General features: G+C 38.3%; 1 protein-coding gene across 7 annotated transcripts in view; it reads right to left on the bottom strand.

Moving 5' to 3' along the window:
- LOC104144943 (sodium channel protein type 1 subunit alpha) overlaps positions 1-12,781 on the bottom strand; it is a 104,704-nt gene that overhangs the window by 91,518 nt on the left and 405 nt on the right. Inside the window, exon 2 of one of the 7 annotated variants that reach the window (XM_068948715.1) lies at positions 4,837-4,916. The exons of the other annotated variants lie outside the window; for them this stretch is intronic. The gene's annotated coding sequence lies outside the window, so the exon portion shown is untranslated. The remainder of the gene's footprint in view (positions 1-4,836; positions 4,917-12,781) is intronic. 7 annotated transcript variants of the gene reach the window in all.

The following is a 12,781-nucleotide window of genomic DNA, read 5'->3' as shown; positions in this document are numbered from 1 at the left end:
GCATAAATTCTGCTTCTATTCAATGTTACAGGCAGTGTTATATTTGCCCATCAAAAAGCAGACAAACAAAACAGAGAAAAACATCCTGAAATATGATCCAGCAGACCTTCCTCATCTAGATGTGTCAGTCCATGCAATTTTACAAAGCTCCCCTGTCCAAGGAAACAGTGCTACGGACTAAAGTATAATATTCAGCAGCACATTTACAAGTATTTTTGGTGTATTTTCTTTAATGTCTTTACATGAATAACAGCTGATTCCTCTGTAGCTTAGAAGATACATCTTACCAATACATTAAACAATACTAAGAAATACTCCGGGATCCTGGGACACAATCACCTGTCTTGTTAAATAGTTAGAAGTGACACTAGCACAGTTTTGGCTCATTTTAGTTAGTAGTTTCCCAAAAAGTCTGTGGGCGTGACTGAAGAGTTAGCTTACATCAGGTGGCAGGCAGCAGGCATATGGCCACCAGTTTTTGGAGGACGAGACACTTTGCAGACACAGGCTGTATCATGCCAGTTGGTCTTGGCATAGATGTAACCAAAATGCCTAAGAAGAAGTTCATTTTAATGCACAGATCATTTTCCTTGAAGTGCAAACTTATAATGTTAAGAAAAAAATATATATTTCTTTCAGGTATAATATTCTGTTAATCCCGAACAGGAGAAATGAAGGAATTTCTATTATGAAGTCCTGAAAACATGATGAAGGGTCATCCTTTCTGGTAGTCTGTGTCCACCAGTGTGCCCATAAAGAGCAAATAATCTGAGCTGAAGACAAAGATACTCTGAGGTGAGTTTCCAGAAGAGATCCTCATCACGCAGCTAACGTTAAGAACAAATTTCTAAAAAAACTGTTGAATAGCCTCTCTTTCCTTTAAACATCGCTAATGTAGCCAGCATGGGTTTCTGAATAGTTCTCTGTCCCTGTCCATCACTATGTATTTCCGATGATATATTTAGCATTCTTTAGGCTTTAGTTTCAGAAAAGAAATGCATCAGATTGGGTTTTTCAGCCACCAAAAATACTAAATGTTAGTGTAAACATAATATAAAACATTGAAATGGCTCTGGTACACCCACTTTCATTTAATCAGCTTTTGAACTGTCCTAGTTCCCTCCGCTAAAGATAAACTCTCTCTTTAAAAAAGGTCTTTGTAATTAACTGTATAGTATTCTCCTGACAATAAGAAAAAATTTAACAGATTTGCCACATTCTCTTTTTTTATTCCTTTTATTCATAAATGCACTGTGGTTACCCAGTAAAGCCTATTTAACCTAAGAGAAACACTAAGAAATTAAACAGCCTTTTGGGACATGTTTTCAGCTCTTTCTAGAGCTATTTAAAGTATTGCAACATGTATATTTACCAAAACATACTTAGAATAAAGCCTAGAGGAAATGTTTTGGAAGTGATGCTTACATACTTAAAAAAGAACCTAATGAAGATAGCTTTTAGGAGGTCAAACACTGTATAACTTATATGCATTATATAACTTACAACGTTATTTTCTGTAAGTCTGTTTTACCTCATGTATCTATTTCCTTTTACAGACTAACAGAAAAACAGGTTAGGAAAAGATCGTCAGAGGCCATCTAGCTCACCTCCCTGCCCAAGGCAGGATCACTATGCCTATTTCCCAATAGACCTTTCAGCTAATCTCTTCCTGCAGACTCTCATGGTGGATATTTTGCAACTTCCGCCAGCAGCCTATTCCAGTTCTGTGCTATCCTCACCATCAGCAAGCTCTTCCCAATATCTGCTCTGAATTAGTATTTTTTGCATTCTTCTTGTCCTACCCGCCATGGACAGGAAGAACAGAATTAATCTGCAGTACCTTCGAATTACTCCCTGACCCTCTTTCTTTCAGTTTTTACTTCTAGGCCTGCTCCGGAAACCCTGCCAAAACTACACATAGTGCCCTTCTGAGGCATTCCTAAGAAAAACACCTATCATCTTCCTCAGAAAGATCTTAGTCTGCAAGATTACCTTTTGGCAAATAATTTACAGAAAAATAAAATGGTTAGACATTTGAAAACATCAAAGAAAATGAAAGATCTTACTCTGAAGGAAACACCATTAAAGAGTAAGTAGAAAATGGTGTCCCGGGAGGGATCGGAGCACTGAAGAACTGCATGCAGATACATCTGGAACACAGTCAAGTCATTGGTTTAAAATGCACTTAAATAACCAAACATTTGAAAGCTTCCTTCAAATACACTACTTCAACTATAAAGTAGTGCAGTTTCAGCTTAGTTTTGTCATCTTTGACCAACACCACTATTAAAAAAGCCTAACAGAGTCACATAAGCCTCTATATTTATTCCTAAAACCTTCTTTCTGACCTTGACAGGATCTCATGTAGCATTTTTGTTGTTTTTAACCAGAAGCAGGATCTTCTGAATTATATTACACAGTAGGTAAAAAAAACCCAGTGCTGGAAACAAAACAGAAAATCTGTTGAAGACAGAAATACTGAAATAAACAACCAGGATAGAGTGAATGAGCTTGAAAGCACAAAGTGAGCTGTTTCTGAGACCAAAAAATATGCTTTTCTCAGAAATTTGTAGAAAAAGGGGAAATGAGTAAAAAGAAGGATGGAAACACTGTAAAATGCATCACTGGAAAGATGGCCAGAGATGTACTGGATACTGCTGAGAGAGGTGATGGAAACTTGGGTATAGAAAAAGCAAGGTAATCAGAATTTCCTAGCACAAAGAAGCAGGAGGAAGTAAGCTTCTGGGGCTGACAAATACAAAGAATAAGCAGAATGGTGGCTGAGTCAGAAATGTAGTATTTCAAGTGATATTAAATATGATAGGAAAGGGTGTTACCCAGAATTTTGGTAATACGTGCAAAATAAATATCAATTATTTTTGTTAGAACTGAATAGTGCACTAGGAGAGTGTGAAGGGGCCCCTGGAACCACATATAGTGGTGGAAATGGAAGAGGCAGAAACGGTAACATGACCGTCAGTGAAAGACAGGAAGCCTGAAAACACTGAACACCTATGTACTCAGAGCTGAATGGTGTTCCTTATCTATCTTACTGATTGCATAACAGTTTTTTTTCTCATTTTACATATGTGAAGATATGTTCTTCACTTTTTAATGCAACTGCTAGCAAAGAGAATGTAGATTGTCTTCTGCTATTCCTTTTGGCAGCAAAATAAAGTCTATGGGCCAAATGCAGCTCGCCATTACTCCTGTGGAGTCCCGCTGCCTCCAGTATATGTACCAGCTGTCCTCAATGGAGAAACTGAAGGTGGAATATATTCCTGCCATTGGAAGAGAATTAACAAGCCTATTCATGATGTTTTCACCCCAAAAGAGCCAGCATGCTTTCCCACAGGTGAGTTGGTACTGGAGTTCAGAAAAATAATAAAATGAAAGAAACACGTCCATCCATAAAGTTATCAAACGCAGCTCTAATAGATGCGGAAACAAAAATACAGAGCAAGTCTGTGCCACTTTTCCAAAGAACTTTGCAAAGGAAGTATCCATTTCTCCCTTATAATGCCAGACTATCTGTCATAACCAAAAGCAAGGAAACCTTCACACTTCTCTAATCTCAGTTCTACAAGTTAAGGTAGCCAAAAATGACAGAGAAGGATGAGAAAGATACCATTTAAAGGACAAAATCCAACGCTAAGGTTTGTGGTTTGGCCCCTGACTATAACTACCTCTGTCACTGATCTGCAAAACTCTTACAGACTTTCTGTAGGAATTCATGTGTTGGGAGAGGGCAGGATGTGGTGGGATATGGATAGCAGCAGTGATGCCACCCTTAAAAGTCAACAGTCAGCTGTCCTTTAAAGTACTTGGCATTGGGATTATATATTGAATAGACAAGTCACATTCATAGATATTCTAAAGGTTCAAGGCCACCTTAATTTTTAAATGAGATAATCATTCATTATTTTATGTTAGCTTCCCAATTATTTTAGCAGTTGACATTTACAGCTTCTGAAACTTCAAAGCAAGTTCATGTTATAACATAAAAAAATTTGTAAATTTCAATGATTAATAATAAATTACCCTTACTCCTGATATAAACTAGCATTGCATAACAGCCTGTAAGATTTATGATTCCATTATATATAGTCACCTATATTATCTTCCTGTAGGTCATTACAGTCAGTCATTATTTTGTATTTCTAGTACAATGTGTAAATTGCTATCGTTTTTCCAGAATTTCCCTGAAATTACCTGGATTACACTATTACTTATGTATTAAAAACCTGACCTCCCTGGAACAGGCTAAAGCCCTTACTTTCCTGCCCCTCATCATCAATACTTTCTTTAAAATCATGAAAATTATCTGTGACTATACCTGACAACCCAAGGACAATCAAATTAAGGCTGCCTGTCTCTAACTTGCTTTCTTGTGTCTAAATATTTCAGCAAATATTCAAGATCACACAAATTAGGCCCAACAGAATAAACTAACTGAGTGTCAGTCTTGACAGCAACCATCCTGTTATTGTTCCACATGAGATTCTCAAAGTCATTTTTAGCACAGCCTTTTTTCCTTTGTACTTTATTAAACCTGGGTCAACCTTGAAAAACACAATAGAAAAAGTAGGTGCATTTCAAGGATGCAATAGTAACATCAGCTAATACAGCTGAAGAGCTTGATATCACAACTGTAAAATAAGCATTTCCAGAAAACGTATACAACTGAATAGGCTTTCAACACTGAGACCAAAGCACCAATCCATTTTCAAATACTGCAGAACGAGCGACAAAAAACTTGTTGGGGGGAGGGAGAGGGGGGAGCAGACAGTCTGATCCAAGAAAAATTAATTCAGTGGGAATCTTTTAAGCACATACCTCAGACAAGCAGCAGAGAAGAAATCCATTTTAGAAAAGATGCTGAGAGTGCTTGATGTCCACCTGGCAAATTTCTTGTGCTGTTTAAAAAAGCAAGACGGTTCAGATTATGAACCGAGTCATAGCTACAGCATTACAACCAGTCCCGATCTCTATATAAACGAAAATAAAGTTGTCTAGCTACGCACCCCCTTCAAAAAGACTGGGGGAGGGAGTGGGGAGGGCAAAAGGATGGAGCCCTTCCCTTCACCTTCAGGAAAGCCCAGATGCTTGGGGAAAGCAGTTAGCCTTAAAGCAGAGCTTCTGCATGCGAAGGAAGACCATTCGCTCCTGCAGTGCCAGGGTTTCGACTACAAATTGATTTGCTTCAGCCCTTAGCGTTTTACATGTGAAGGAACAACTCGACATTACATAGTTACTACTTCTAAACAGTTCAGGGGAAAAATCTTAAATAAAAAAGACAAAAAAAAACCCAACTCTGGCAAATATCCAAAAATATAAGGCCAGTGAAATCTGTCTCGTAACAAAATGCTGTGCTGCCAGACCTGACTGCAGTTTTCGAAACATTGGAAAAATGCTAAATTGGATTTCCTCTTCTGTGTTATGCTTAGCACTAACTATAAAGCAAGTATTCCTAAATGATACCAAAGAAAAAAAGGGAGAGGTGGAGGGGGAGAACCATACAGATAACCGGCACAAATTAACTAAGGTCTAGGATTTACCATCCTGCTGGCTTACCTGATAAGACATGAATTTCAAATGTATTATGAGGAAAACAAAAATATAAAACCAAGAGACAGTGATGCGAAAATGTTCTCTGACAAGCTTGCTCAGGTCCCCAGTTCCAAAAGCTCACCGAGTGTTTACAGTTGCTGCATTCTCCCCGGGGACGGCGCGGGGACGGGGCGCAGACGCCCCCAAACCACCTGCGCAGTACGCTCTCGGCTGCGTCCCCGGCTTCCCGCGCTGAGGCTCCCTCTGCGGCACCTCACACAAACCAGCACAGAGCGGGCAAAAAAAGGGGGGGGGGGGGCGAGATGGGAGGTGGATGAAGAGAGACAGAGAGGAGGGTAAAGACAGAAAAAAGGGGGAAAAAAAAAAGACACCGAGCCATCACCTTGAAGGACAGCTCCATCTACCGGCAAAAGAAATGAGCAGCTTGTTGCCAGTGGCTTTTTAAAAGATCTTCTGACTTAGATCACAGTCAAACATCTACAGCACCCAGGGCCTTCAAAAAGGAACAAGGGGTAAGGATTAGGCTGGGAAATGGCTTACTCTATCAGGTGTTAAACAAGTAAAAATTGTCATTAATTTTCATTGCTTTTCTGTGAATTATTTGCCTCTGAAACATGGGAAGGAAATATTTTAACACGAAAACGAGCAGTGTGGTCTATTCTGAAGGCACCAGAATTTGCAGCCTCAGCCCACAACGAAAATGTCCCACAACTAAAAGCTATGTATTGTCTGCCTCGTCTTACGCCTCTCCACTGAGCAGCAGTGATGCTTTTAACATGCTCAGTCACAGGTTCAATCAAAAAAAAAAGTTGCTGTGCGAGAGCCACCACACGCTGATGCGCCCATCTATTCCAGCCTGCGCTGCTAGTCCCGCATACTGGTCCCCCTGCCTGTGATGGCAGAGCTCGACATTACAATGTTTTCGGATGACAGCTGGGCAGCCAAATCTGGAACGCAGACAAAAACCGCTCCTTTTTAAAATTCAGTCTGCTAAGTAACAGTAACTCTTAATACAACAAACTGCAGCTGCACTGGATCAGTCTCAGTTTTGAGCTAAATCAGACAGTATTTTTACATTCCTAGTTTGGCTTTCATGACCAAAAAAAAAAAAAAAAAAGTGGAAGGTTGGCCATCAGCAAACGCTTTTGAAAAGCATAATTTCACCCATGCTGGAGGAGGGTGGGTGCAGGATGAGTCATGCTGGTAGGAAAAGGGGCAGTGACTAGGAAGGTGGGAGGTGCACAGAAGAAAGGCCAAAAATAATACTGCATTTCTTTCATTATGTAATATGGCTTTGGCATGTAAAGATAAAACAAAATAAACCAATTTAACACCTGTGTACAACAAGGCTGCCACCTGTGATGTAACAGATACTTGACACATTAACCTGCAATGCAGTGACCCTCAGCAGCTATCAAGAATGTGATCCCCTAGATTCAATTCCAATATTGTCCCTTCTGCGTTCCCTTTTGTGTATGGATCTGATGAAATTCTGACGGCTTAAATCTTGAATCCAAGCTATGTGCAGCTGAATTTCTCCAGCTCCCATTGGTGGCTAAGATGCTCGGCCCCTCACAAGCACTTGGATGCTTTCACTATATCTAATTTGCAAGTATTTAACAATAGTAGAATGTTACGAGCAATTGTTCTAACAAGAACAATGAAATCTAACCTCACATACTGTTAAATGTTTTCCGTGCAGATATTGCAGTGATTAAAAAAACACAGCAAGAAACCTTAAGACTCTTAACGTTTAGTTAAAATACCCCCCCAAAACATCTGAATACTAACCTTCAGATGCTGAGATGCAGAAAAAGCTATATAACCTACATCTCCTACAGAAGTTAGATAGAAGGAGTATTGTTTCTGCAAAGGTTAACATCAAAAGAGAAATGGCCAGATTTTTATTTTGTTTTGGGGTATTTTTTGTGTGTGTGTTTTTTTTAAATCATAGATGCAGTATGGAAGGTTGCCTGCAGTGGAGATTCATATGTTACGTGCACAGGACAAGAACAAGCTGGATATAACTGTGCAACCTTTCTCCTTGGAAGGTGCTTGAGCTAGAAAGACCTTCCATGCTTTCTGACACTGCTGCCATAATCACCAGTTTTCAGTTTAGCTTTTATGCTGGTACTACAGGCAGGTCACTAAATAGGGCCACTGCAGGCAGGTCCCTGCTAGCCAAACATAGTTCAATTCTATGACCTAGAGGTGGAAAGACCTATGAACCGTTCTCTACTGCTTGGAACAGACTCTTGAGCTATGTGATTCTTATTCAGGTTTAATTACAAAACCTGACATATCTTTTTTCCTACATTTGCAAATTTCTTCAAGGTGCTCAACAGCATTTGCAGGTGACAAATTACTTTGTTGTGGTAGTAACACATGACACAGAATTGCCCTCAAAATTTGAAACGCTTAACATGTTCAGATACTCCTGCTGATGATGCCAGCTGATCATTTCCAGAAGTTGTTCTGTTCATAGATGACATTTCTGGAAATGATAGAATTGCCAGACGTGACAGATTTGTCACTAGGTTAAAAAGCACAATATAAACCCCTCAGCTTGAAATTTTAATATAAGTTCCTCTAATCTTGGGTGCAGTCTAGGATTTGCTTGGTATAGGGCATAGCTCCTTAAAATGTTGCACTTTGAAATAAACCAACACTACAGTAGAACACAATAAACTAGAGGCTAGATAGCTTAAACAATAAACACAGTGTAGTAAAAATCTTTGAGATTCCTTAGGTGCCTTCAGTTTTAGTCATGAATGTATCACTGCCCTTAGTACACTGTGAAGTGAAACACTGAACACGCTGAATTGCCTGTCAACTTAATCGTAATTTTAATGTATTATGAAAGCATCCAGTGTTCAGGAGTCCTAAAATGTCCTTCTTTAAGCATCAGTAGAGATGCAGCTTAGCGTACTTAATATAGTCACTGACTTTAAGATACCTAGAAAGACCATTAACAAAGTATTCAAGTCTTTTTTTAACCTGCATTCATTGTGGCTCACATTTCATTGGACATACTCTTATGAACAGGTGCTCAAGTTTAGCTCCATCCACAGACAATATTTGGAAGATGGATAGAATTTGTGATTGTCTTATCAAACTCCTTTGGTGGCTCCTTGAACCAGACCAAGCCATCTGATATGGGGTTTGAGAGTGCTGGAAGACTTTATCAAGGCTATAGCAACTTTTTTTCGCACTTCTACAGAGCTAAATCCTTTGAATTCTTACAGTTTCAATGTTTGAAACTTACATATTGCACCACAGATGCAGAAAAAAAAAATCAAGATATAGTATAAATACATTTTTCTATATATAGTTTCGAGGATAGATTTCTCAATCACATTGGCTGCTCCAACTCTAAAGTTAGTAAATTAAACATGACTTCCCTTTCCTCTCCCCCCCCAAAACCCAACTTGCCTCTTTTTGTTTCTCTAAACACACAGGACACTGCTAATGGCTAGTAAAATAAGACAACTTTCAAACACAAGCAAGCCTATGATACACGTTGTACGCGGGTACAGTGAGAGTTTCTCCCATCCTGTGCGCCGTGTGAGTAATCCCCTTCATGGTCATGAGCTGAAGCAGCCACCCAAAGGCACAACGGAGAGCATGTGCCATGCCTCGCACAGCAGGGGCCCGGCTGTCTGGAGATATTCCCTGACTTCAGCCTCGCGCCTGCAATCTTGCTCATTTCAGATTCTGTGGACCTTTGCATTAAGGGAGATTTGTGGTCCACATGTCCTCATACAAATTTTGACCAGTTCTGCTCTTGGCTCTGCCTCAGGAATTACTGTGCTGCAAAGAACAGACTGGTAAGTTTCTGGTTCAAGTACCACAGACTGCCCACCCTTAGTGATCACGAGGCAACAGTGCACTCTGGTTTTCTTCAGAGAATCTTGTTTGCAGTGACAATGTCTAAAGTACACTTTGTTTATCAATGCACTAAGAAATCTCCCTTGACTCTTGTACAGAATTTTTTTCAGTTACTCTAGGAACTAGCTTTGTGAATTGCACTGAATGGAAAATGGGTAATGGAGTAATTCATCAAATACCTAATGAAGGAACCAATCAAGATCCTCCATGGACAAGCCGGCAAACTCAATACTAGAGAGGGCCTTTTCTCTCTCTAAACTATGTGAACAACTACCTCAGCCACAGGAGAGCTACACAAGCAGTCAAGGATGGAAAAACGTCATCACAGAAAACCAGGAACCGGAAAAATGAAATGGAATATAGGAGTATGGAACCGAATATTACTTTCAGTTGGGTTCAGTGAAAAGTAAGGGAATCCTCTGAATAAAAGAATAACAACTGTTTGCCGAAGAACAGAGCACATCTGCCAGTTACTAAACAGGTGTCTTTAGAATAGATATAGTCCATTTCTACATCAATAGACTTTTGTGACATTTGGAATGTTTTTGTGTACTAAATGTAAATGAAAGTTGGCAGTTCTAGACAGTGAAAGATCTGAATTTCTGAGAGCCCACACTTACCTGGAAAGTTTGTGAATTATAGTATTACAGATTTACATTTAAATGTTATGTGAGATAAACGAACATAGCTGTTTGTAGACTTTCTTTTCCAATTTATCACTAAAATTAAACGTGGATTTAGTATGCATATGTTTGTCATCACAATATATATCTCAACTGCTCAGTTAAAATAGGCAGACACAATCTGACATGTAAATTTGTCTTTATGGAAAGTAAGTCTAATGTTTACTGCTATACTTTGCTTATATTATAGATTAGAAGAATTTGTATCACCATTGCTTATGCTAAAATAATTAGTCTAAAACAGTTTAATTTGCACACTTTCACATTGTTTTCATGCTCCCCAATTTCAGTGACATTTCCAATGCTTCAAGGTAAGCATAGAACATCCCTTGTAGAACAGAAAACTCTCGTTCTCTGGAAGGGAAGTAAAGAGAAAAATTTCTCAGAAGTTCAAGCTGCATATTGCGAGGTAAGGCAAAATATGAGATATTGAGAGCAACCTACTGATGTAGTCATGGATTGGACAATTCCAAAAAATCACAGAAAAGTACCAGGAGGAGGCAGTGACCAGTAATGATCCACACCCTGCAACATAGTGGGTTCATAAAATGCCTTACAGTTTGGATTCCATTTCTCAGTCCCAAAGTGGCATACCAGAACATAGGATATAAAAACACACATATGAAACAGACTTCTAACATTTAGTATCCTCCTCAAGCATCTGCACCTTGCTGTGTCGAGAGGAACAGCTCCTGCCCTGCTACATACCATGATGCAGAAAATAAAAATAACATTTTCAGAACACCATACATTTAAAGACAATAAATCAATGTTTTTTGGAATCTAATAGATAGGATATTAATACTCCTTAAGCCAGTAAGTAAATACCTGAAGCTCTCATTGTTGAAATGGGACAGAACACCGTGCACTCATATATAACAGCACAGCTATTTTAGAACGCTTCAGGCAGCAAGAAGCAAAGAATCTGAAGAACATCATTACAATACTGCGTGGTACCTAGGAGTTTTGTTCTAACCTCTCATACTATGCTGTGACTTTAATATGATTTTTGTAGGAAACACTTCCATGTTTTGACTACAAAATGATATCTTTTAAATATTATACAATGTAATATGCATTATTAAAATGGAGCTGTTTTCAAGATACCAAAACCAAGTCATATCTTTTTGAACCTAACTTATTTCAGAAAATAAATAATAAAGGTACCAGTCTGGGATTTCTACTAAATCACAATACAGATCTATGTAATTGTTATCAAAGGAAAAGAAATAACTTGCTAACTAGTAAGCTATGATCATGATGAAGAGACAGCTAGCTGCTTGGCAGTTTTTTTCCTTTTCCAGAAAAAGAAATCTTTTAAAGATTATAAGAAAATTATAAAATAATTCATCTTACTTACAAACAAGTGTTGAAATGAAATTCTATCTCTTATTTCTAGAACAGTGTGAAGAACGACTAGTGTCTAGTGGGGAAAAAAATCCCACAATTTAAAGGACTTCCACTGCTCCCATAAAAACTTTGGAAATATATTTATTCTTATTCTGATTCAAGAAAGGGGCCTTATTTTTTATTTTGAGAATAAACAGTTACCTATCAGACATGAAAATTCTGTAAATGCCATACTGTCAATAGATTATAATTTTCTACTTTTTATTTTCTGTTTAGACACTTACGAACAGAGGCACATAATTCAATGTGAACATCACTGTTTTTAAGTTTACGCAGTAAATGAAACCTTGGTACAAAGGTGTTAACTGTAGCTGGTTGATACAATATTGACCAAAGTTTCTTTCGGGCATTTTAACTATAAATTCCCCTATATTTTGGAATTCATTAATGTATCTTAAAGTAGTAGTATTTAATTTTTACAAATTCCCAACTCCCATAAATTAGACCCTACAATGCCAGGGGGGAGGGAGGGTGACACTGTCCAAGGTGCTGTACATACGCACAAGTTTTCCAATTAGTATTTCTTCTACATGAAAAATAATTACATATTTATCAAATGGTAAGTATCTCTGGCAAGCAAGCTAGCCTTGCTGAAATTTCCTACGTGATACTGCAGTATCAATGTTATGCTGTTACTTTCCAGGGCCTCTTCTACTGCATTCCAGTATAATCATACATTTCAGCACCTGACAATCAAACAATACAAAGTATGTATAATTCATTTGAAGACAGACCCATTCCGTGTTTTATTACAGACTGCTTTTTAACAGAGCGTGAATATAAAAGATTCCTTTGAATTCTACATGGTGCATGAAAAAAAAGGTACCCTCTAATACAAACCTAGCTAACATATGCTGTTCTGGCATTCTGCAGAGCAGTCACTGAACGTAGTTTTATCTGCAGTATTCACCTTCTATATACCAGAAGCATATCGATTCACGCATTCATGCAGTAAATAGTAAATAGCATCCTAGCTTTAATTGCTACTTTTAAAAATGATCAAAGAGTGCAAGACATTTAAATACAAGATATTTTTCCCCATTATGTTTTGTTTAATAACAGAAGCATATTTGCAATTTGCAAGGCTAAAACAACGCGACAGCCAAGAATTGCAGTAAACCTCTCACAGCTAATAGCTATATCCAATAATGCATTCCCACATCACCTTCAAGCACATGGGTTTCATTCACTGCTTAATCAGTTAAATCAACAATAATCCCCATATGGTT

Source organism: Struthio camelus, chromosome 6, assembly GCF_040807025.1.
Source record: "Struthio camelus isolate bStrCam1 chromosome 6, bStrCam1.hap1, whole genome shotgun sequence".
NCBI lineage: Eukaryota > Metazoa > Chordata > Aves > Struthioniformes > Struthionidae > Struthio > Struthio camelus.
Note: the sequence above shows the minus strand (reverse complement) of the source record. Positions and strands in the feature narration are given on the sequence as shown.